Source organism: Pithys albifrons, chromosome 30, assembly GCF_047495875.1.
Source record: "Pithys albifrons albifrons isolate INPA30051 chromosome 30, PitAlb_v1, whole genome shotgun sequence".
Taxonomy (NCBI): domain Eukaryota; kingdom Metazoa; phylum Chordata; class Aves; order Passeriformes; family Thamnophilidae; genus Pithys; species Pithys albifrons.
The window spans coordinates 272,432-298,249 of NC_092487.1; the positions used below are offsets into that span (position 1 = coordinate 272,432).

General features: G+C 47.7%; 3 long non-coding RNA genes across 3 annotated transcripts; 2 read left to right on the top strand and 1 right to left on the bottom strand.

Moving 5' to 3' along the window:
• The first annotated feature begins 542 nt into the window (after positions 1-542).
• Positions 543-8,096, top strand: LOC139683958 (uncharacterized). Its single transcript, XR_011699833.1, has 3 exons — positions 543-830; positions 2,946-5,636; positions 6,990-8,096. It is a non-coding gene; the product is annotated as an uncharacterized lncRNA (long non-coding RNA).
• Positions 8,097-17,272: 9,176 nt separating this feature from the next.
• Positions 17,273-19,448, top strand: LOC139683971 (uncharacterized). Its single transcript, XR_011699836.1, has 2 exons — positions 17,273-17,406; positions 18,530-19,448. It is a non-coding gene; the product is annotated as an uncharacterized lncRNA (long non-coding RNA).
• A 2,067-nt stretch (positions 19,449-21,515) lies between these two features.
• Positions 21,516-25,319, bottom strand: LOC139683949 (uncharacterized). Its single transcript, XR_011699829.1, has 2 exons — positions 25,163-25,319; positions 21,516-22,690 (listed from the first exon to the last, which is right to left on the bottom strand). It is a non-coding gene; the product is annotated as an uncharacterized lncRNA (long non-coding RNA).
• Positions 25,320-25,818: the final 499 nt, after the last annotated feature.

Below are 25,818 nucleotides of genomic sequence, written 5' to 3' on the forward strand. Positions count from 1 at the left end.
ATCCTGTCCAGATCCTTCTCCAGATCCTTCTCCAGATCCCTCCAGCCGGTCCAGGTCCTTCTCCAGATCCCCCCATTCTTTCCAGGTCCTTCTCCAGGTCCCTCCAGCCTGTCCAGATCCCTCTGCAGATCCCTCCTCCCTTCCACCAGGTCAACACTCCCTCCCAACTTGGTGTCATCAGCAAATTTGCTGCTGATGGACTCAATCCCCTCATCTAAATTTTTTTTTTTTCTCTTCCAAGCCTGGAATTGCCCTGATCAAACCTATGGAAAAATTAATTTTTTTTTTCCTCTTCCAAGCCTGGAATTGCCCTGATCAAACCTATGGAAAAATTAATTTTTTTTTCCACTTCCAAGCCTGGAATTGCCCTGATCAAACCTATGGAAAAATTAATTTTTTTTTTCCTCTTCCAAGCCTGGAATTGCCCTGATCAAACCCACGGAAAGATGAAGGTTGAGGATGATGTTCTGCTCCAAAGTGTGGCAATAATGCAGAGTATTTCCTTCCAGCCAAGTGATCTTGGAGGCCAATTATGACAAATTATAGCCCAGGTAGGAGCAGGAGCAGCAACTTCCTGGGGGAGATTTAATCTCATCATGCAAAGCATCTCCCTGAGGATCAGAGCCCAGAATGGCACCTCTAAAACCAGAAAATCAATTTGCCGACAACAACAACAACAACAACAACAACAACAACAACATCAACAACATCAACATCATCATCAACATCATCATCATCATCATCTTCATCATCAACACCATTTTCATGCCAGGAAAAGAAAAAAAAATTGAGGAATTTTTCCAAGAGGGTTTGGAAATGGTTGATGGGAGGTGAGTTTGGGGCTCCTCAGCTGCTTTCCTGGATGAGGAGCAATAAATTGTTGGGAGGAAAAAAGCAAAATCCCTGAGGGGTTTTTTGGTTTGGGCTTTCAGGAGGGGTTTGTCTTTCAGCCCAGGAGGGAGGATGAGTTTGGGTTATCTTTGAAAGATCCCTTTGATGGGAGGCAGGAGGAGCTTCAAGGGTTGGGAAAGGAGCTGTTGGACTTTCGCCAGTCGGGTTTGCATTTCAGGTCTTGCATTTCTGAGAGGGTTTCAGAGGCCAAAAAAAAGGTGTGAGATTCCATCAAATTTCAACTTTCAGGGCAAAGCCCCAGTTGGAGAAGCCAAACTGGAGGGATGGACAAACCACCGGGGGGTTAAAAACTTGATTCCCAAGCGTGTTTTTTTTCTCTGCCCTGGAAAAGCCTCAAAGGCAACGGAATGAAGTTCTTGGGAGCTTTCCTGAAATATTTGGGTTTGGTAACTCCTTTAATTGCTTCAGCTGCCAAGCACTGTAATTAGTAGTTGCTTTGAATTCCCACAAATTAAATGAGTCACCTTGGCCCGAGCAGTTTCCTGTCATTGGCTGTGCACATTCCTCTGGCCATTATATCGATTCCATGGGCAGGAAATGGAAATAAAATCATTTGTTTGGGGGTTTTATGTATGTATTTATTTATTTATTTATTTATTGGTTTGTCTATCTATCTATCTATCTATCTATCTATCTATCTATCTATTTATATATTTTATTTATCTATCTATTTATTCAATTTATTTATCTATCTATTTTATTTATGTCTTTATCTATTTATCTATTTATCTTATTTATCAATCTATTTATCTTATTTATTTATCTATAAAGTTTATCTATCTATCAATCTATCTGCTTATCTATTTTATTTATCTATTTATCTATTTTATTTATTTATCTATCTATTTATTTAATTTATTTATCTATCTATTTTATTTGTTTCTTTATCTATTTATCTATTTATGTTATTTATTTATTTATCTATATATCTATTTACCTATTTATCTATTTTATCTATCTGTCTATCTATTTATCTATTTTATTTATTTATCTATCTATCTATTTATTTATTTATTTAATCTATCTATTTATTTAATTTATTTATTTATCTAATTTTTTATTTATTTATTTATTTAATTGATTTATTTGGCTATTTATCTATTTATCTTTTTTATTTATCTATATATCTATTTATCTATTTATCTATTTTATTTATCTATCTATTTATCTATTTTATTTATTTACCTATCTATTTATTTATTTGTCTATTTATTTATTTATTTATCTTATTTCTGTATTTATTTATTTGGCTAATTATCTATTTATCTTATTTATTTATCTTATTTATTTATCTTATTTATCTATCTATTTACCTATTTTATGTGGGTGTTTATTTATCCATTTATTTATGTGGGTATTTATTTATTTATTTATTTATTTAGCTTTTATTTATTTGGCTATTTATCTATTTATCTTATTTATTTATCTATATATCTATATATCTATTTATCTATTTTATTTATCTATCTATTTATCTGTTTTATTTATTTATCTATCTATTTATCTATTTATTTATTTATCTTATTTCTGTCTTTATTTATTTATTTGGCTAATTATCTATTTATCTTATTTATTTATCTTATTTATTTATCTTATTTATCTATCTATCTATTTACCTATTTTATGTGGGTGTTTATTTATTCATTTATTTATGTGGGTATTTATTTATTTATTTATTTGGCTATTTATCTATTTATCTTATTTATTTATCTATATATCTATTTATCTATTTATCTATTTTATTTATCTATCTATTTATGTATTTGTCTATTTATTTATTTATTTATCTTATTTCTGTATTTATTTATTTATTTTGCTAATTATCTATTTATCTTATTTATTTATCTTATTTATTTATCTTACTTATCTATCTATCTATTTACCTATTTTATGTGGGTGTTTATTTATTCATTTATTTATGTGGGTATTATTTATTTATTTATTTATTTATTTATTTATTTATTTATTTATGTGGGTGTTTGTTTGTTTGTTTATTTATTTATTTATTTATTTATTTATTTATCTGCCCAAAGCTCAATTCCAAGACACAAATCCAAGTCCCCAAACCTCAGAGAAGTGACCACACAAGGACCAAAGGGGAACATCTGCCCAAAAATCAATCCCAAGACACAAATCCAGTCCCTCAAACCCCAGAGAAGTGACCAAAGGGGAACATCTGCCCAAAAATCAATTCCAAGACAAAAATCCAGTCCCTCAAACCCAGAGAAGTGACCACAGAAAGACCCAAATGAGAAAATCTGCCCAAAACTCAATTCCAAGACACAAATCCAGGCCCCAAACCTCAGAGAAGTGACCAAAGGAGAAAATCTGCCCAAAGCTCAATTCCAAGACACAAATCCAGTCCCTCAAACTCAAAGAAGTGACCACACAAGGACCAAAGGAGAAAATGTGCCCAAAACTCAATTCCAAGACACAAATCCAATCCCAAAAACTCAGAGAAGTGACCACACAAAGACCAAAGGAGAAAATCTGCCCAAAAATCAATCCCAAGACACAAATCCAAGTCCCCAAACCCAGAGAAGTGACCAAAGGAGAAAATCTGCCCAAAACTCAATTCCAAGACACAAATCCAAGTCCAGAACCCCAGAGAAGTGACCACACAAAGACCTTCTGCCCAAAGCTCAATTCCAAGACACAAATCCAAGTCCCCAAACCCAGACAAGTGACCACACAAGGACCAAAGGGGAACATCTGCCCAAAGCTCAATTTCAAGACACAAATCCAGGCCCCAAACCCAGAGAAGTGACCACAGAAAGACCAAAGGAGAAAATCTGCCCAAAACTCAATTCCAAGATACAAATCCAGTCCCAAAAACTCAGGGAAGTGACCACACAAAGACCAAAGGAGAAAATCTGCCCAAAACTCAATTCCAAGACACAAATCCAAGTCCCTCAAACTCAAAGAAGTGACCACACAAAGACCAAAGGGGAACATCTGCCCAAAACTCAATTCCAAGACACAAATGCAGTCCCAAAAATCCAGAGAAGTGACCACACAAGGACCAAAGGAGAAAATCTGCCCAAAACTCAATTCCAAGACACAAATCCAAGTCCCCAAACCTGGAGAAGTGACCACACAAGGACCAAAGGGGAAAATCTGCCCAAAAATCAATCCCAAGACACAAATCCAGCCCCCCAAGCCCCAGAGAAGTGACCACAGAAAGACCTGCCCAAAGCTCAATTCCAAGACACAAATCCAAGTCCCCAAACCCAGAGAAATGACCACAGAAAGACCCAAATGAGAAAATCTGCCCAAAACTCAATTCCAAGACACCAATCCAGTCCCTCACACCCAGAGAAATAACCACACAAAGACCTTCTGCCCAAAACTCAATTCCAAGACACAAATGCAGTCCCAAAAACTCAGGGAAGTGACCACACAAAGACCAAAGGGGAAAATCTGCCCAAAACTCAATTCCAAGACACAAATCCAGTCCCTCAAAGCCAGAGAAGTGACCACAGAAAGACCTTCTGCCCAAAGCTCAATTCCAAGACACAAATCCAAGTCCAGAACCCCAGAGAAGTGACCACACAAAGGCCTTCTGCCCAAAGCTTAATTCCAAGACACAAATCCAGTTCCTCAAACCCAGAGAAGTGACCACAGAAAGACCAAAGGAGAAAATGTGCCCAAAACTCAATTCCAAGATACAAATCCAGTCCCAAAAACTCAGGGAAGTGACCACACAAAGACCAAAGGGGAAAATCTGCCCAAAGCTCAATTCCAAGACACAAATCCAAGTCCCCAAACCCAGAGAAGTGACCACACAAAGACCAAAGGGGAAAATCTCCCCAAAACTCAATTCCAAGACACAAATCCAAGTCCCCAAACCTGGAGAAGTGACCACACAAAGACCTTCTGCCCAAAACTCAGTTCCAAGACACAAATCCAAGTCCAGAACCCAGAGAAGTGACCACAGAAAGACCAAAGGGGAACATCTGCCCAAAGCTCAATTCCAAGACACAAATCCAGTCCCTCACACCCAGAGAAATGACCACAGAAAGACCTTCTGCCCAAAACTCAATTCCAAGACACAAATCCAGTCCCTCAAACCTCAGAGAAGTGACCAAAGGGGAACATCTGCCCAAAACTCAATTCCAAGACACAAATCCAGTCCCTCAAACTCAAAGAAGTGACCACACAAGGACCAAAGGAGAAAATGTGCCCAAAACTCAATTCCAAGACACAAATCCAATCCCAAAAACTCAGAGAAGTGACCACACAAAGACCAAAGGGGAACATCTGCCCAAAGCTCAATTCCAAGACACAAATCCAGTCCCTCAACCCCAGAGAAGTGACCACACAAGGACCAAAGGAGATAATCTGCCCAAAAATCAATCCCAAGACACAAATCCAGTCCCTCAAACCCCAGAGAAGTGACCACACAAAGACCAAAGGAACACTCATAAAGCGTTGAAGGCAAAATCAGCCCCAGCCCATGGTGAGACCTTCATCAAAGGCCCAGGATGGGTGAAGCACCTTCATCACATTGTGTGGGATGGATTGGAAATTATCTCCTGATCATAAGCTGGAATCAAAACAGTTGCAACAAGGGAAGGCCTTGGCAGGGGGAAAACATTTGTGTTTCCCAAGGCCGGTTACGCAAAGGTGGCTCCCAATTTCTCTTCTCTATGACAGCCTATAAAAGTGCTCGTCACTCACAGCCCTGGAGCTGCCTCTGCTGATTTGCTCTTCTTGGTGACTGGGTAAGTTCAGCTTTACCTGAATCAGCTCATAATGACACACCTGGATTTATGGGGAGCTTTAATGTGACGTGGTGGATCCTCCGCCGAGTTAGGGCAGGTGGTTGTTCTTCCAAAATGCTTCGCTTGGGAAGGTGCAAATCAAGGGATGAAAGAGGAAGGTGGTTGTGGTGGGGAAAAGGGATGGGAATGTCCAAAGGGTTGAGCTGAGGAATTTCTAGGAATTGAGATGTGGAGAAAGGTCATTCCAAAAGCAGGATGGGCACAGGATTGGCACAGGATTGGCTTCCAACTGAAATGATGGGAGAGAAGGACAAAGAGATGTTCATCAAGAGAGATGCTCATCCAAGAGAGATGTTCATCAAGAGAGATGTCCATCCAAGAGAAATGTTCATCAAGAGAGATGCTCATCCAAGAGAAATGTTCATCCAAGAGAGATGTTCATCTAAGAGAGATGCTCATCCAAGAGAGATGTTCATCTAAGAGAGATGTTCATCCAAGAGAGATTTTCCAGTTTGGGAATGGACTTCAGGGCAATTATTTACTGTAAATTCTCTCCCTGGGAGGGTGGGCAGGCCCTGGCACAGGTTGGGCAGAAAAGCTGTGGCTGCTCCATCCCTGAAAGTGTCCAAGGAGAAGTTGGAGCAATCTGGGACAGTGGAAGGTGTCCCTGACCCTGGCAGGGGGTGGAACGAGATGGGCTTTAAGGTCTCTTCCAACCCAAGCCATCCCATGATCCCATGATGGGCTGAAGTCTGTGAGGCCTGACCAGCACTGGGGCAGCACCAAGGGCTGTTCCACAGGTGGCATGAGATGATCTTTAAGGTCCTTTCCAACCCAAACCATTCCAGGATTCCACATCCTGCTTTAGATGGGATATTGGGATGGAAATCTTCCCTGGGAGGGTGGGGAGACCCTGGCAGAGGTTACCCAGAGACATTGTGGATGTGCCATCCCTGGAAGTTGGTCAGGGCTTGGACCACCCTGGGACAGTGGGAGGTGTCCTTGTCCATGGCAGGGGGTGGAACTGGATGATCTTTAAGGTCCTTCCAACCCAAACCATTCCATGATTCCATGGAGCACTAGAGAGGAGTGGGAGCAGCCTCAGAAGCCTCTCCCCAACCACTCATCCATTTGACTGATCCACTTTAGAGTTGAATGGTTTGAGCCTTAGAAATGATGATTATTTTCCATTAGTTTATTGTTAATCACTAATTTAAATGTTCCGATGACCCCAACATGTCCACCTGCACTTGTCCATCTGAAAACCACCCGAGACACCTCCACAACCCACAGCTTGTTCTTTTTCATCTCTGGCTGTGGCTTGACCAGGGTTGTGCCCTCCTTGCCCTCCAGGTTGACTTGCTGTGTGGCACCATGTCCTCCTACGGGCAGCTGATCAGCGCCCGCTGCTCCTCTCCTTGCGAGGTGACATGTCCTGAGCCCTACGTCAACTGCTGCAACGAGCCCTACATCACCTCCTGTGGGGACTCCAGGGCCATTGTCTACGCTCCACCCGTGGTCGTCACCTTCCCGGGGCCCATCATCAGCTCCTGCCCCCAGGAGAGCATTGTTGGAACGGCCATCCCTCACATTGAGGGAGGGATGGGCTCTGGAGGGGGTGGGATGGGCTCTGGAGGTGGTGGAATGGGCTCTGGAGGTGGAGGGATGGGATCTGGAGGAGGTGGAATGGGATCTGGAGGTGGAGGAATGGGATCTGGAGGTGGTGGGATGGGCTCTGGAGGTGGTGGGATGGGCTCTGGAGGTGGTGGGATATGTTCTGGAGGGGGTGGGATGGGATATGGAGGTGGTGGGATATGTTCTGGAGGGGGTGGGATGGGCTATGGAGGTTCCTGTGGTGGAGGTGGCTACGGGATGGGCTCTGGCAGCTCTTGTGGGGGCATTGGTGGGGAGAGCTCATGTGGTGGTGGCTTCTCACGCCTGGGAAGCATCTACAGGAACTCCTATTTTTCAGGCTATGGCAGGAATTATTCCCCCTATTTTTCCCGAGGGTATTACAGGTATCGCTACGGGAACTATGGGCCTTTTTAACCCTCTGAGAGAGCAGAATGTCCAAAGGAAAAATAGGATACAACCAGTAGTTGACATAGACAAGCCAAGCAGCTCCTGCTCCAGCTGATGTTCCTCCAGAGCTGGGGCTGCTTCAGACCTCGTTGTGCTTTACCCAAGGCTTAGGATCCCAATGTTTGCCTCACTTTGTCTCTTCCTCATGTCATGTTTTGTACTTCCTGAACCTGAAGAAAGTAAACCAAGCCATGGGACTTGACTGTGGAAGTGTCCAGCTGAAAAAAAACAACCCAAAGAATGTCTCAGGAACACCGAACTCCCCGTGCAAAGGGAGGGTCCATTGTGATGGAAATGACGTTCTTTGTCTCCGCGTTGCCTCATCCTGCAAGAATGTAATCCCACTTTGTGTCGGTATTAAAGCCCTGCTGCATCACAGCCCTGTCTTCTGCCTTTCATTTCACCCCCTTTCTCAGGGTTGCCAAGAAGTCCACTCGGTGCACCAGTTCTCGTGTGGTGACCGAGTGTCACCAGGAGAGGAGAATTCATTCTGCTGCGTGGCAAAAAAAATGCCAGAGGTTCTTCAATAAAGTATTTCCCCCCCCCCCACTTTTTGGTCTATGCCAAGGTTTCCATACTAATAAAAGGGATAATTTAGGTTGGAAGGACCTCTGGAGATGGTTTGGTGCAGCTCCCACTCAGAACCAAAGTACCTTTGGAGTGAGAGCAATTCCTTGAGGGCATTACCAGTTCCTTGGGGTCATTATTAGTTCCCTTGGGTCATTACCAGTTCCTTTGGGTCATTACCAGTTCCTTGGGGGCATTACCAGTTCCTTCGGGTCATTACCAGTTCTTTGGGGGCATTACCAGTTCTTCGGGGGCATCACCAGTTCCTTGGGGACATTACCAGTTCCTTGGGGGCATCATCAGTTCCTTGGGGGCATTACCAGTTCCTTGGGGTCATCACCAATTCCTTGGGGGCATTACCAGTTCTTTGGGGTCATTACCAGTTCCTTGGGGTCATTACCAATTCCTTGGGGGCATTGCCAGTTCCTTGGCGGCATTATCCATTCCTTGGGGTCATTACCAGTTCCTTTGGGTCATTACCAGTTCCTTGGGGGCATTACCAGTTCCTTTGGGTCATTACCATTTCCTTGGGGGCATTACCAGTTCCTTGGGGGCATTACCAGTTCCTTGGGGGCATTATTAGTTCCTTGGGGGCATTACCAGTTCCTTGGGGTCATTATTAGTTCCTTGGGGGCATCACCAGTTCCTTGGGGTCATCACCAGTTCCTTGGGGTCATCACCAATTCCTTGGGGGCATCACCAGTTCTTTGGGGTCATTATACATTCCTTGGGGGCATTACCAGTTCCTTGGGGTCATTACCAATTCCTTGGGGTCATTGCCAGTTCCTTGGGGTCATTACCAGTTCCTTGGGGTCATTATTAGTTCCCTTGGGTCATTACCAGTTCCTTTGGGTCATTACCAGTTCCTTGGGGGCATTACCAGTTCCTTCGGGTCATTACCAGTTCTTTGGGGGCATTACCAGTTCTTCGGGGGCATTACCAGTTCCTTGGGGACATTACCAGTTCCTTGGGGGCATCATCAGTTCCTTGGGGGCATTACCAGTTCCTTGGGGTCATCACCAATTCCTTGGGGGCATTACCAGTTCTTTGGGGTCATTACCAGTTCCTTGGGGGCATTACCAGTTCCTTGGGGGTATTACCAGTTCCTTGGGGGCATTACCAGTTCCTTCGGGTCATTACCAGTTCTTTGGGGGCATTACCAGTTCCTTGGGGTCATCACCAGTTCCTTGGGGGCATTATTAGTTCCTTTGGGTCATTACCAGTTCCTTGGGGGCATTACCAGTTCTTTGGGGTCATTATCCATTCCTTGGGGGCATTACCAGTTCCTTGGGGACATTACCAGTTCCTTGGGGTCATTACCAGTTCCTTGGGGTCATTACCAATTCCTTGGGGGCATTACCAGTTCCTTGGGGTCATCACCAGTTCCTTGGGGTCATCACCAGTTCTTTGGGGTCATCACCACTTCTTTGGGGGCATTATCCATTCCTTGGGGTCATTACCAGTTCTTTGGGGTCATCACCAGTTCCTTGGGGTCATTACCAGTTCCTTGGGATCATTACCAGTTCCTTGGGGGCATCACCAGTTCCTTGGGGTCATCACCAGTTCTTTGGGGTCATCACCAGTTCCTTGGGGGCATTACCAGTTCCTTTGGGTCATTACCAGTTCCTTAGGGGTATTACCAGTTCCTTGGGGTCATTACCAATTCCTTGGGGGCATCGCCAGTTCTTTGGGGTCATCACCAGTTCCTTGGGGTCATCACCAGTTCTTTGGGGTCATCACCAGTTCCTTGGGGTCATCACCAATTCCTTGGGGGCATCACCAGTTCTTTGGGGTCATTATCCATTCCTTGGGGGCATTACCAGTTCCTTGGGGTCATTACCAATTCCTTGGGGTCATCACCAGTTCTTTGGGGTCATTACCAGTTCCTTGAGGTCATCACCAGTTCTTTGGGGTCATCACCAGTTCCTTGGGGTCACTGCCCTGGGGTCACTCTTTGAATACCCCTGAGGAAATCCATTTGACCTCCAGCAGGGGTTGAAAGAACTGCCCAAGTCCTGACCCCACCAGGATAGAAAACTGTGCTCTGCTTTATCTGGTCTTGATGATCAAATCCTTCATCTGATGGCAGATAAGTGGGTTGGTTTGGATCTGAATGGCTTTGGCAAACCAGGCCAAGAGAAAGGGGAAGAAATTCTCTGGATGAGACTTGAGACTAAAAGTCTCTCAAGTGCTGCAAAGTCTGAGGTTCACCCCGGCAGCTGAGTCAATATTTCTCTTTGGGAGTTGTTTCCTTTGTGCTGCTCTTCGTGACAGGAGAGGACTCAGCAAGTGCTGCTGTGCCAAGGGAAACATTCCTTTCCTTCCTTTGATTGTCTTAATCCTTGTGGTTTGTCAACTTAATTGAAGCGTTAATGCAGTAAATGATCTGAGCTCGTTAAGCATCACTGTGGCGTCCCTCGGGCAACAGGGACAGGGGTGCCCATCTGCTCTCCACAACTTAAGGGTCACAAAGTGCTTCATGAAAAACCTCCCCCAGAACTGTCTGAGAAACAGATTCAAGGTGTGTTCTTCATGTCCAGAATCATGGAATGCTTTGGGTTGGAAGGGACCTTAAAGCCCATCTCATTCCACTCCTTGCCATGGGCAGCGACACCTTCTGGTATCCCAGGTTGCTCCAAGCCCCATCCAAGCTGTCCTTGGACACTTCCAGAGGGGATGGAGCAGCCACAGATTCTCTGCCCAACCTGTGCCAGGGTCTTCCCCCCCTCACAGGGGAGGGTTTATCCCTAATATCCAACATAGCTCATGGAATCTTGGAATTGTTTGGGTTGAAATGGACTGTAAAGCTCATTCCACTCCTTGCCATGAGCAGGGACATCTTCTGCTATCTCAGGTTGCTCCAAGCCCCATCCAAGCTGTCCTTGGACACTTCCAGAGGGGATGGAGCAGCCACAGCTTCTCTGGGAAACCTGTGCCAGGGTCTTCCCCCCTCACAGGGGAGGGTTTATCCCTAATATCCAATAGAACGCAGCTCATGGAATCTTGGAATTGTTTGGGTTGGAAGGGACTTTAAAGCTCATTTCACTCCTTGCCATGAGCAGGGACACCTTGTTGCTCCAAGCCCCATCCAAGCTGTCCTTGGACACTTCCAGAGGGGATGGGGCAGCCACAGATTCTCTGCCCAACCTGTGCCAGGGTCTTCCCCCCCTCACAGGGGAGGGTTTATCCCTAATATCCAACATAGCTCATGGAATCTTGGAATTGTTTGGGTTGGAAGGAACTTTAAAGCTCATTCCACTCCATGCCATGAGCAGGGATATCTTCTGGTATCTCAGGTTGCTCCAAGCCCCATCCAAGCTGTCCTTGGACACTTCCAGAGGGGATGGAGCAGCCACAGCTTCTCTGCCCAACCTGTGCCAGGGTCTTCCCCCCTCCCAGGGGAGGGTTTATCCCTAATATCCAACATAGCTCATGGAATCTTGGAATTGTTTGGGTTGAAATGGACTGTAAAGCTCCTTTCACTCCTTCCCATGGGCAGAGACACCTTCTGCTATCTCAGGTTGCTCCAAGCCCCATCCAAGCTGTCCTTGGACACTTCCAGAGGGGATGGAGCAGCCACAGATTCTCTGCCCAACCTGTGCCAGGGCCTGCCCACCCTCCCAGGGGAGGGTTTATCCCTAATATCCAACATAGCTCATGGAATCTTGGAATTGTTTGGGTTGGAAGGAACTTTAAAGCTCATTTCACTCCTTGCCATGAGCAGGGACACCTTGTTGCTCCAAGCCCCATCCAAGCTGTCCTTGGACACTTCCAGAGGGGATGAGGCAGTCACAGATTCTCTGCCCAACCTGTGCCAGGGCCTGCCCACCCTCAGAGGGAGGAATTTTTCCCTAAAATCCAAACTAACTCCCCTCGCTGGCAGGTTTGAGCCATTCCCTCTCATCCTGGCCCAGAGTGCAGCACCTACCCAAGATGTCCCTCAGCTCTGAAGGGTTTTGTAGGTCCAGCCTTGGCTTAGACTGCAGAGAAGGTGGTGGCAGAGAAGGTGGTGGCAGAGAAGGTGGTGGCACCAATGACCCACCAATCTCCACTCTCATTACCCAACCTTTGCTCTGCAGCCTCTTGAGCAAGACCCGTGTGGGTGAAACTGCCCTTTATAAATTGGGAAGTGTCACCTTCCCTGAGGTCACATGAACATGGACAGTCCTGGATCAGCCTCAGCATCCCTGACTCTGACCCTCTGAGTCCTGTGGGAGTCCACCTGTGTGGAGATGAGTGTGGGTGCATCTCCCACCCCCCCTCTGCAAACCACATTGTCCAGAGTTCTCCTTGTTATCCGGAATTCTCTGAAATGTGGAGAAACTCTTCCCTTCCCGTGAGGTTGGAAGGCTCAGGGGTGACCTAATTGTGTGGAGATCACTCCATGGTTGGGCTTGATGATTTGGGGAGTTCTTTTCCAACCTCAGTGATTCTGTGCAAAGGAAAAACCAGAAAGCCACTCATGCAATTCAACAAGAGTTTTAATTGGACATGAAAAGAGTGGGATGGGGTGGGATAGTGCTGGTTCTGTGGTCCTGAGGCAGCTGCTGACCAAAGGCACTGCAGGTCACAAGGTCCAGCTGAAATCTTGGCAGCAAAGTCCCACTTGCCATTCTGAAGCATTTCCACCCCACCAGGAAGGACACAGTGCAAGAGGAAGGAGAGTTCAAGGAGAGACACCATCCCATGGATCTGCCTTGGGTAGAAGGTACGAGAAGGAGGAGTGGGGCTGGTTGTCAGGCAAGGGTGGCTCCTGTTGATGGAATGACCTTTCACCATCTCTGAACACCAGCTGAGCATCTGGATCCTGAATTTTCACCTCCTGAGTTGCTGTGGGCCTGTCTTAGGATGAGGAGCCCAGGTGGGATCCTCAGTGGGTGCCATAGAACTTCCTGCTGGCAAAGCCCCCCAGTCCTGGGGAGCCTCCAGACCCAAAGGAGCTCCCAGAGCCAAAGGAAGCCCCAGATCCAAAGGGACCCTTCACCCCCAGAGTTCCTCCATACCCACAGGACCCCCCAGATCCAAAAGGACCCTTCCCTCCCAGAATTCCTCCATACCCACAGGAGCCTCCAGATCCAAAGGGACCCTTCACCCCCAGAATTCCTCCATACCCACAGGAGCCTCCAGATCCAAAAGGACCCTTCCCTCCCAGAATTCCTCCATACCCACAGGACCCCCCAGGTCCAAAGGAACTCCATGTTCCTGAGCCCCCAAAGGAGCCCCCAAACCCTGAGGAACCTCCATACCCAAAGCAACCCCCAGACCCAAAGGACTCCCCAGGTCCAAAGGAGCTCCCAGACCCAAAGGAGCCTCCCAGCCCTGACATTCCCCCAGAAGCAAAGGAACCTCCCATCTCATTGCACTCATTGGAGCTGTTTGGGGTCAGAGCACCAAAGGATGGGGGAAAGGATGTTCCCACGATGCTCTCCTGGGAGCAGCTGCTGAGAGTTGGGCCTGGGAAGGTGAGGACAACTGGTGGGGCAAAGACCACAGCTCTGGAGTCCCCACAGGAGGCAACACAGGGCTCGAGGTTCCTGCTGTAGGCACAGGGCTGGGAACAGGTCACCTCCAGGCACTCAGGGCTCGTGTTGTTCACCATCATTCCTGGAGATTTGAGGCAAATCTGGGAAAGACAACCTGCAGTCAAGAAACCACCACAATCAAGTTGGCAGCAGGTTCTCCAGTCCCTGGAGCACCTTGTCCTTCTCCTCCAGCTTCTCATCTACTCACAGTTCAACCCTCCCTCAGAGATTCCATTTTCCTTCCTCACTGACCTGTTTTAAGGCCCCTCAGTTGTTCCTTTCCTACCACCCACATCTCTTATTCTTCTGAATCTGTCCCCAAAACCTCCCTCTTTTCTCTGGGACTAAATTTCCTGATCCTTGTACAATTCCTTGCTCAGAAAAGTCCCATTAATTGTCTTTTCCAAGTAGATCTACGAGAAGGTTTGGCTGTAACCTCAACAAGCCTCCAAGGAAAATCTCCCTTGGTCTGTTCTTCCCTCTCTCTCAGATTTTCTAAGAGTTCTTGCTAAATCTACTCTTCTGTACCTCAGTTTTTCTAAAACTGCCAGAATTCTGCAAGATAAAACCCCAAAGAAGTGAGTTTCAAGCATTCTGTAGCTGCAGAGAAGGGCAATGAAGTCAGACTTACCCTCTTGTGTTGGAGGAACAAGTCAGTGGAGGTGCAAGAATAGAAGATTTCTCAGTTCTCTCCCCTTTTATGCAGATTTTAGACAATAAGGAGGACGTGAGATCATCCATTATTTATTAACTCTGTGCACCTTACAAAGCAAAAAGATCCTCTTTTAAGCCTTGTGCTTCTTTCATTTCAGCTCAGATTTGTTGCTTCATTCACAGCCCTGCTTTGAGTGACACGACTCCAACCCCCAAACTTCATAGAAAATCAAGTCCTTTTGGCATCATTCTGGTTCCAAACAAAGCAGGAGATGATCTCTGGGTTTACTCCTCTTTAATGACTCGAGGGAAGGCAACTCCTGATGTGTCACTCACATCTCTGGTGTTTAATCCCTCCTAAAGGAATCATTGACCCCACCTTGGATGGGGGTCAGGATCCTTTGCAACCCTTTCTTCATCCAGTGGCCAAAGGGATGATGCAGCAAAACAAGGAGATAAATGGGCTTGAGGTGACACCTGACATGAGCTCTGAGCCCTCTGAGGAGTTTCACCCAGTTATGTATCATAACTCATTTTGGGGTGTTGTACTCAGAGCCTTGGCAAGAAGATGCCGGTGGAGCCATCCAAAAATCACCAGGTCTTTGTGCTCCAAGGTGGATCTCAAACTCAGCATCAAAGAATCCTTGAGGTTGGAAAAGATCTCCAAGTCATCAAGTCCAATCTGTGACCCAACCCCACCTTGTCACTCAGTGGCACCTCCAGGTGTTCCTTGGACACCTCCAGGGATGGGGCAGCCACAAGGATGGATTTAGGCTGGAAAACCTCCAAGGTCACCAAGTCCACCCTGTGTCCCATCCCCACCTTGTCACCCAGTGCCACCTCCAGTTGTTCCTTGGACACCTCCGGGGATGGGGCAGCAACAGGGTTGGATTTAGGCTGGAAAAGTCCTCCAAGGTCATCAAGTCCAATGTGTGACCCATCCCCATGTTGTCACTCAGTGCCATATCCAGGTGTTCTTTGGACACCTCCAGGGATGGGGCAGCCACAAGGATGGATTTAGGTTGGAAAAGTCCTCCAAGGTCACCGAGTCCACCCTGTGTCCAACCCCACCTTGTCACTCAGTGCCAGCTCCAGGTGTTCCTTGAACACCTCCAGGGGTGGAGCAGCCACAAGGATGGATTTAGGCTGGAAAAGGTCACCAAGTCCACCCTGTGTCCCATCCCCACGTTGTCACCCAGTGCCACCTCCAGGAGTTCCTTGGACACTTCCAGGGATGGGGCAGCCACAGGGTTGGATTTAGGCTGGAAAAGTCCTCCAAGGTCACCAAGTCCACCCTGTGTCCAACCCCACCTTGCCACCCAGTGCCAGCTCCAGGAGTTCCTTGGACATCTCCAGGGATGGGGCAGCAACAAGGATGGATTGAGGCTGGAAAAGGTCACCAAGTCCACCCTGTGTCCCATCCCCACCTTGTCACTCAGTGCCATGTCCAGGAATTCTTTGAAAACCTCCAATGGTGGAGACTCCACCATCTCCCTGGGCAGCCCCTTCCAAATATTTAACCACCTTTTCCATGAAAAAAATCCTTTCTGAAATTCACCAGAAATGAGGTTGAACTTCAAAGCCACCTCGTGTTGCTCAACATCAGGTCAGGCCATTGCTGAGAGGAGATTGAGGAGGTTGGTCTTTCTGGACCTCACATGGTATCCCAAATATTTAACCAAATATTTAACCACCTTCCCAATATTGAACCACCTTTTCCATGAAAATAATCCTTTCTGAAATTCACCAGAAATGAGGTTGGACTTCAAAGCCACCTCGTGTTGCTCAACATCAGGTCAGGCCATTGCTGAGAGGAGATTCAGGAGTTTGGTCTTTCTGGACCTCACTTGGTACCCAAATATTTAACCAAATATTTAACCAAATATTTAACCATCTTCCCAATATTGAACCACCTTTTCCATGAAAAAAATCCTTCCTGAAATTCACCAGAAATGAGGTTGAACTTCAAAGCCACCTCGTGTTGCTCAACATCAGGTCAGGCCATTGCTGAGAGAGATTCAGGAGGTTGGTCTTTCTGGACCTCACTTGGTATCCCAAATATTTAACCAAATATTTAACCACCTTTTCCATGAAAAAAATCCTTTCTGAAATTCACCAGAAATGAGGTTGAACTTCAAAGCCACCTCGTGTTGCTCAACATCAGGTCAGGCCATTGCTGAGAGGAGATTGAGGAGGTTGGTCTTTCTGGACCTCACTTGGTATCCCAAATATTTAACCAAATATTTAACCAAGTATTTAACCATCTTCCAAATATTGAACCACTTTTTCAAAGAAAAAAATCCTTCCTGAAATTCGCCAGAAATGAGGTTGGACTTCAAAGCCACCTCGTGTTTCTCAACATCAGGTCAGGCCATTGCTGAGAGGAGATTCAGGAGGTTGGTCTTTCTGGACCTCACTTGGTATCCCAAATATTTAACCAAATATTGAACCACCTTTTCCATGAAAAAAATCCTTCCTGAAATTCACCAGAAATGAGGTTGGACTTCAAAGCCACCTCGTGTTGCTCAACATCAGGTCAGGCCATTGCTGAGAGGAGATTGAGGAGGTTGGTCTTTCTGGACCTCACTTGGTAAATCATTATGGAAGAATAACAAGCAGGGGTCACCTTCCCCTGTAAATGCAGTGGAGTCATCACAGTGATATTGCACAGGAATTGGGCTGTAAAATTTCAACACAATGAAAACCTCAAATTTATGATATGAGAGTCAGATTGTTTATGTCTGGGGTTGATTTGCTAATTGGGAACTATGAAAATAATTACAGGCACCAGAGGAGACCCATAGGGAAAAAAAAATCATTATTTGGTAAGTGCTGGAGATTTTATGAGATGTTTCACATCCCTTCAACTGCCTGCAAAGGGGTATAAAAGCAGGAGCATCTCAGGAGTCTCCTCAAACCTTCTGTGCCTTCTCCTGCCTCTCCAGGTGAGTTGATTGAAGCTGATATTTGCTGTCTGTGGTTGTCTCTGTTTAGCTGAAATGAAGATTCTTTCCTGGGTCCTTGGTGATTTAAGCCTTGAGATGTGGCAGTGAAGTCCTGCTTATAGCAGGAGACTCACTGCAGTTCCTTGGAGATGGTGGGAGAAAGGAGTTTGGTGTTGGACACACCCCGAGGGCTGTGCCCAGTTCTGGGCCCCTCATGGCAAGAGAGACTGAGGGGCTGGAGAGTGTCCAGGCCAGGGAAGGGGTTGGAGTAGCAGGAGGAGGGTCTGGAGAACTCTTGAGGGAGCTGGGGGGGCTCAGCCTGGAGAAAAGGAGGCTCAGGGGGGACCTTCTGGCTCTCTGCAACTCCCTGATGGATCCAAATGGGTTTGGTGAGCAGGAGCTCCCCAGGGATGGACATGAAGGGGAGGAGAGACCCAGGAGGGTTCCCATGGTGTGGAAAGAGGGAAGAAAACCAAAGAGGAAGGATGAGAGTCTTGTGGTGGGTGTTTATTGTCCAAGAGAGACACTGAGAGGCTGGAGCTTGGCCAAGGATAAGAACGGGGCTGGAGCAGCAGGAGGAGGGTCTGGAGAACTCTTGAGGGAGCTGGGGGGGCTCAGGCCTGGAGAAAAGGAGGCTCAGGGGGGACCTTCTGGCTCTGCAATCCCTGAGGGATCCAGGGCAAGGGTGGGATCTTCTGCCAGGGAACAGGGACAGGCCAAGGACAAGGGTGGGATCTTCTGCCAAGGGAAGAGGGACAGGCCAAGGGCAAAGGGCCTCAGGCTGTGCCAGGGGAGGGGCAGGTGGGACATGAGGAGGAATTTCTTTGTGGAAAGGGTGGGGAGGCCTTGGAAGGGGCTGCCCAGGGAGGTGGTGGAGTCCCCACCCCTGGAGGTGTCCAAGGAACACCTGAATGTGGCACTGAGTGACAAGGTGGGGATGGGACACAGGTTGGACTTGATGATCTCAGAGGTCTTTTCCACCCTCAATGCCTCCAGAATTCTGTGACTAGGAAGGCCAAGGATCTATTTTGTCCCCCTCACCCCACCAATGCCCTGTGTGTGGTGGACACCCACCAGCACTTTCCCATGGTTGTTTCCTGACTCCCTTTCTTGTCTTTCCCAGGTCCACCTCAAAACCCCGAGAACAATGAGCAGCATCAGCTCCCGGTGCCTTCCTGGCTGTGAGGTGACCTGCCCTGAGCCCTGTGCCTACAGCAGAAGCCTTGGACCATGTGTGGCATCGTGTGGTGACTCCACAGCCATCATTTATCCCCCTCCAGTTTTCCTCACCATCCCAGGTCCTGTTCTCACCAGCTGCCCTGTGGATACCATGATGAAACCATCCTTTCCTCAGCCCTCTCCTGCTTTGACCTCCTCCAGCCCCAGGATGGGAAGGTCTTATGGCTCTTATAGCTCTGGAAGCTCCTATGGCTCTGGGGGCATCTCAGGGATGGGGGGATCCTCTGGATCTGGAGGTTCCTACGGTTCTGGGGGCATGTCAGGAATGGGGGGATCCTCTGGGGGTTGCATCCCCTACAGCTCTGGAGGCTCCTCAGGGCTTGGGGGGTGTTACAGCAAGAGGTTCTACAGCAGCACCAGCCGAGGGTCCCGTCTGGGAAACTGAGGCTCCTTTCAAGGCACCTGAAAAGCCACAGACCACTCAAGAAACCTGAAGATGAAAACCCACAACCCACGTCCTCACCTGGGACCTGCTCCCAGAGGCACCAAAAGCACCAGTGGGAGCCACCCTCTCTTGGTGCCTCTGGAAACTCAGCCCACACCTCCCTCCTGCTTTTTTGCCTTTGTCTGCTATCAATGACAGCCTCTATAATCATCCTGCTCTGCCTGATCCCTCTTTAATTGGGCCCACAGAAGACAAAAGATAAAGAGCTGAAAGGCCTGTCATGGAGTTTGTGACAGGAGAAGAACAGAGGGTGGGAGTTGGACTCTTCCTGGACAGTGAACTGGGAGGAGTGTCTGCTTTGTGTCATGTGTCACCTGATTGTCCCAGTGCATCCCAATAAAACCCTCCTGCATCATCACGTTTTGTGGAGCTTTTCTTCCTCTGCAGGACCTTTTGGGTCTGTTCCTTTTCACTGATGACACTTCCTTGAGTTGGTTCTGGAGCCTGAGAGCAGCAATGATGTGGGTTTATGTTAATATCATGCTAATTGATGAAGTAATCAGGGAGTTGTGAAAGGGAGGGTGGAATGAAACGTTCCAAGTGGAAGCCCAGAAGAGTTCAGTGGCTTTCTGGGGGGCTCAGAGATTTCTGGAGGGAGTCACACGATGCCCTGTGTTGGTGTAGGAACAGGAGAGGGGTGAGATGTGGTCAGCTGAAGGGCTTTTTGTTTTACACTCTGGGGTTTAGCCCAGCTCTGCCCTTCTGGAGGATTCTGTTTGTTCACAGAATCATAGAATAACATCCTTGAGGTTGGAAAAGACCTCCAAGGTCACCAAGTCCACCCTGTGCCCCATCCCCACCTTGGCACTCAGTGCCACCTCCAGGTGTTCCTTGGGCACCTCCAGGGGTGGGGACTCCACCACCTCCCTGGGCAGTCCCTTTCAAGGCCTCCCCACCCTTTCCACAAAGAAATTCCTCCTCAAGTCCCACCTGCCCCTCCCCTGGCACAGCCTGAGGCCCTTTGCCCTTGGCCTGTCCCTGTTCCCTGGCAGAAGATCCCACCCTTGCCCTTGGCCTGTCCCTGTTCCCTGGCAGAAGATCCCACCCTTGCCCTTGTCCTGTCCCTGTTCCCTGGCAGAAGATCCCACCCTTTTCCTTGTCCTGTCCCTGTTCCCTGGCAGAAGATCCCACCCTTGCCCTTGTCCTGTCCCTGTTCCCTGGCAGAAGATCCCACCCTTGCCCTTGTCCTGTCCCTGTTCCCTGGCAAAAGATCCCACCCTTGCCCTTGGCCTGTCCCTCTTCCCTGGAGCAGAGCTCGACCCCATCCATTCTATCACCAAACTTCATTTCAAATGAGTTAATTGGAATTCTTGTGGCTCCCTGCAGGTGTCTGAGCTTTAGCCCACTTGAACCCATTATCAGGAGTGCCTGAAGAATGCAAATGAAGTACAAACCCCACATTTCTCTGAGGAGTGGGAATGAGAACCACAGAAACTCCAGCAAAGGAACTCAATTTGTCACCTTGAGCTCAGAGTGGGAAACACTTGAAGACACGTGGAAACTCCTTTTGACTGTGGCCCCATCAAAGGGCTGAGTTTGGATCACAGCAAAATGGGCTTTCACGTCACCAGGGTGTGCAAGAATTTCCTAAGGGGTGGGTGACACAACACCAGGAATCACACCTTGGGTTGTTGTTCTTTGTAGCTACACCTGAGAGTGGAAACACAAAGAGACCGACGGGTGAGTCTCCAAGTCCATTCAAGGCTAAAGAGGAATTTAAATCCTGGCTCTACTCCCTCTGCTGCTCCTTGGGAAACACATGAGGGAGATCAGGAAAACAAGAAGGGATTTTATAAAAATTTTTTAATGCTTTTAAAACTTTTAATTAATTTTTAAAACTTTTATAAAGTTTTGAATGCTTCATGTTGAACCACGGAATTTTTAATGTTCCAACAGGACGAATGGAAACAAAAAAATCCTTATGGAAGATTCTTGACTTGGAAAAAATCTAATTGTTCTCTCTCTAAAACTAAGGTGAAAATGGCAATAAAAAAAAAAAGATTTTAATTGACAGCTTCTCTGGAGGTAGAAAAAAAAAATTAGATGACACTCACACAGCTCAGTAATTGCTGGAGTTCCCAGGGTTTAAAGAATTAAGGACTTTTAATCTGTGAATAATAATTGCAGACAATAAACTCATCAGCTCCCAGCAAACTCTTAATGGGGCTGAGGAAACCAGCTCAATTGGAAAACAATTAGATAATTTGCTTGAAATCATGATGAAGCTGCACAGTGAGGAGAGAAAACCCCACCCTGTGGAGAGATGGAATTCCAGTTCAGCCACGTGGAAATGTGTCAGATGGTGCAACATTTCCCAAATAAATTCCTGCTCTCAGCTAAAAGGGACCTGCTGGTGCCTCAAGGACTTAAAGGCAGAAGGTTTGGAGGTGAAAAGGTGAAAAAAGAAAACATTAGGCAAAAAAAATTAGTGATGCAAAAGAACTTTAATGAGAGGGAAGCACAGGGGAGGTTTGGGGGTTCAGTCCCATGGGGGAGATTTGGGGGGTTCAGTCCCACAAGAGGTTTGGAGAGTTCAGTCCCATGGGGGAGGTTTGGGGAGTTCAGTCCCATGGGGGAGATTTGGGGGGTTCAGTCCCACAGGGGAGGTTTGGGGGGTTCAATCCCATAGGGGAGATTTGGGGGTTCAGTCCCACAAGAGGTTTGGGGAGTTCAGTCCCATGGGGGAGGTTTGGGGGGTTCAGTCTCACAGGGGAGGTTTGGGGGGTTCAGTTCCACAAGAGGTTTGGGGGGTTCAGTCCCATGGGGAAGGTTTGGGGGGTTCAGTCCCACGGAGCACAGAGGGTGTTGCCAAAGGATTTGGGAAGTGCTGCAGCTCCACGTGGACCAGGACAGGGTTGAAGCTTCTCCAGGAGCTCAGAGCAGCCCAGGGGCTGCTGGGCTGGCACAAGTTGGCACCTCAGTAGCCACAGTTTCCTCCACTTCCTCTCCTAAACCTCCTGTAGCCAGAGCTGCTCCCCCCATAGCAGCTGCCCCCTCCAAAGGAACCACCCCCATAGGAGCTGCCTCCTCCAAAGGAGCCCCCGAAGCCACCACCAAAGGACCTTCTGCCTCCAAAGGAGCTCCCAATGCCAAAGGATCTACCCCCTCCATAGGAGCCCCCCATGGAACTGCCTCCATAAGAGCCACCAAATCCCCCCATGGAGCTGCCCCCATAAGAGCCACCAATTCCCCCCATGGAGCTGCCCCCATAAGATCCACCAATTCCTCCCATGGAGCTGCCCCCATAAGATCCACCAATTCCCCCCATGGAGCTGCCTCCATAAGAGCCACCCATTCCTTCCATGGAACTTCCTCCACCATAAGAACCCCCAGCAGAGCCCCCTGAGCTCCCAGAGCCCCGAGGGAATATTGGCTCTGTGGTGCCCACGATGCTCTCCTGGGGGCAGGAGGCCATGATGGGGCCTGGGAAGGTGATGACCACAGGAGGAGGGTAGACAATGGCTCGGGAGTCCCGGCAGGAGGTCAGACAGAGCTCATTACAGGCATCCACGCAGGGCTGAGGGCAGGTCACATCACAGGGGTTGGAGCAGCCACTGCTCACCAGAGCTTCTGAAGACATCTTTGGGAATGGAGATAGACCTGCAGCAGGACACAAATCATAAGTGTAAATGCTCCAAATGTCAGAGAGCACCAAATCTTGCTCTGGTGCCTTTCATGAGCATGAAAAAAGGGTGAAGGAAGAGATGAGAAAGACTCAGGTTTGTCCCTCTCCTGCATTTTTCTCAATGTGTTTCCACCAAACTCTGGCACTGCCCAAAGTGTTTTGTGCTGCTCTGGCAATGCTGGGAATCATGGAGAGCAAAACCAAACTCCCTCTGGGTTTGGAAGTTGCTCATCTTCAAGATTTTGTTGGGTTATGATGGACATATGGTGGTGGGAAAGGACAATATTGAATTGGTCCAAGTGCCTGAGGAAATCCAGGCTCACAATTCATCAACTGTCTAAAAATTCAGACATTTAAATGACTATAAATTTTAAAAGTGTGGAAAGACAATCAGAGGTTCTGCAGGAGAACAAGCCCTCAGCTAAAGACAGCAAAAATTTCCTTATAGAAAGCAAAGAAGGTCCAGCTCATGAGGGTTGGAGAAGAGGAGACAAAGAGCTGTGAGCAAAGAAGGTCCAACTCATGAGGTTTGGAGAAGAAGGTCCAGCTCATGAGGGTTGGAGAAGTGGAGACACAGAGCTGTGAGCAAAGAAGGTCCAGCTCATGAGGGTTGGAGAAGAGGAGACAAAGAGCTGTGAGCAAAGAAGGTCCAGCTCATGAGGTTTGGAGAAGTGGAGACAAAGAGGTGTGAGCAAAGAAGGTCCAGCTGACAAGGTTTGGAGGAGTGGAGATGAAGAGCTGTGAGCAAAGAAGGTCCAGCTCATGAGGTTTGGAGAAGATGGTCCAACTCATGAGGTTTGGAGAAGTGGAGACAAAGAGGTGTGAGCAAAGAAGGTCCAGCTCATGAGGTTTGGAGAAGTGGAGACAAAGAGGTGTGAGCAAAGAAGGTCCAGCTCATGAGGTTTGGAGAAGAAGGTCCAGCTCATGAGGTTTGAAGAAGTGGAGACAAAGAGCTGTGAGCAAAGAAGGTCCAACTCACAAGGTTTGGAGGAGTGGAGACAAAGAGCTGTGAGCAAAGAAGGTCCAGCTCATGAGGTTTGGAGAAGATGGTCCAGCTCATGAGGTTTGGAGCAGTGGAGACAAAGAGCTGTGAGCAAAGAAGGTCCAACTCACAAGGTTTGGAGAAGTGGAGACAAAGAGGTGTGAGCAAACAAGGTCCAGCTCATGAGGTTTGGAGAAGATGGTCCAACTCATGAGGTTTGGAGAGGAAGGTCCAGCTCATGAGGTTTGGAGAAGCGGAGACAAAGAGCTGTGAGCAAAGAAGGTCCAGCTCACAAGGTTAGGAGAAGTGGAGAAGATCTGTGACCAAAGAAGGTCCAGCTCATGAGGTTTGGAGAAGAAGGTCCAGCTCATGAGGTTTGGAGGAGTGGAGGCAAAGAGCTGTGAGCAAAGAAGGTCCAACTCATGAGGTTTGGAGAAGATGGTCCAGCTCATGAGGTTTGGAGAAGTGGAGACACAGAGCTGAGAGTAAAGAAGGTCCAACTCATGAGGTTTGGAGAAGATGGTCCAACTCATGAGGTTTGGAGAGGAAGGTCCAGCTCATGAGGTTTGGAGAAGTGGAGACAAAGAGCTGTGAGCAAAGAAGGTCCAGCTCATGAGGTTTGGAGAAGATGGTCCAGCTCATGAGGTTTGGAGAAGTGGAGACACAGAGCTGAGAGTAAAGAAGGTCCAACTCATGAGGTTTGGAGAAGATGGTTCAACTCATGAGGTTTGGAGAAGTGGAGACAAAGAGCTGTGAGCAAAGAAGGTCCAGCTCATGAGGTTTGGAGAAGATGGTCCAGCTCATGAGGTTTGGAGAAGTGGAGACACAGAGCTGAGAGTAAAGAAGGTCCAACTCATGAGGTTTGGAGAAGTGGAGACAAAGAGGTGTGAGTAAAGAAGGTCCAGCTCATGAGGTTTGGAGGAGTGGAGACAAAGAGCTGTGAGCAAAGAAGGTCCAACTCATGAGGTTTGGAGGAGTGGAGACAAAGAGCTGTGAGCAAAGAAGGTCCAACTCATGAGGTTTGGAGGAGTGGAGACAAAGAGCTGTGAGCAAAGAAGGTCCAACTCATGAGGTTTGGAGAAGTGGAGACACAGAGCTGAGAGCAAAGAAGGTCCAGCTCATGAGGTTTGGAGAAGATGGTCCAACTCATGAGGTTTGGAGAAGTGGAGACACAGAGCTGAGAGCAAAGAAGGTCCAGCTCATGAGGTTTGGAGAGGAAGGTCCAGCTCATGAGGTTTGGAGAAGCGGAGACAAAGAGCTGTGAGCAAAGAAGGTCCAGCTCACAAGGTTAGGAGAAGTGGAGAAGATCTGTGACCAAAGAAGGTCCAGCTCATGAGGTTTGGAGAAGATGGTCCAGCTCATGAGGTCTGGAGAAGTGGAGGCAAAGAGCTGTGAGCAAAGAAGGTCCAACTGACAAGGTTTGGAGAAGTGGAGAAGATCTGTGGGCAAAGAAGGTCCAACTCACCAGGTCTGGAGAAGTGGAGACACAAAGAGCTGTCGTTGATGGGACTGAGGAGATGGGAGAGCTCTTTTATAGCTGCCCAGACCACCAGTGGGACGTGAGCCAAACTTTGTGCAAGAGCTTCTTCCGCGTTACCAAAGCGTGTTTTGCTCTCTGGATTATTCCCTTAATTGGTCTAATCGGTCTGGAAGTGGCGTGATAACTTTATTAATTATTCCAAGTCACGTTACAAGCCCTACACACCTTGTGTTTGATCTCCTCCTCCGACCCCACAGCTGATGTTGTCCTTGCTCCTCACTGGGATCAAAGCTGGAGTGAGTGTAGGTGCACGTGAGGGTTTCATTGATCTGATAAACGGGTTTTGTCCCCAACATTTCAGTTTTTCCTCCTCAAATCTGGGTTGATGAAGTTCTGCCTCTTGCCTGTGGTGCTGCAATGGGACAACCAACAGCAGGGCCTGAGATCCTTCATGCACATTGAGATTTCTCAACCCAAGGGTAGGAAAGCAGAAGGTTTCACATTAATTGAGGAGTCAACCCAGAATTGCTGACAGGCAAAGCTGTCAAATCCAGTCCTGACAGGGCTTGTTCATGTTCTGTTGCAAGATCTTAATCACAACAGCTCCCTGTGCTCTACTTTCTGATTGGGTATTGGAAGAG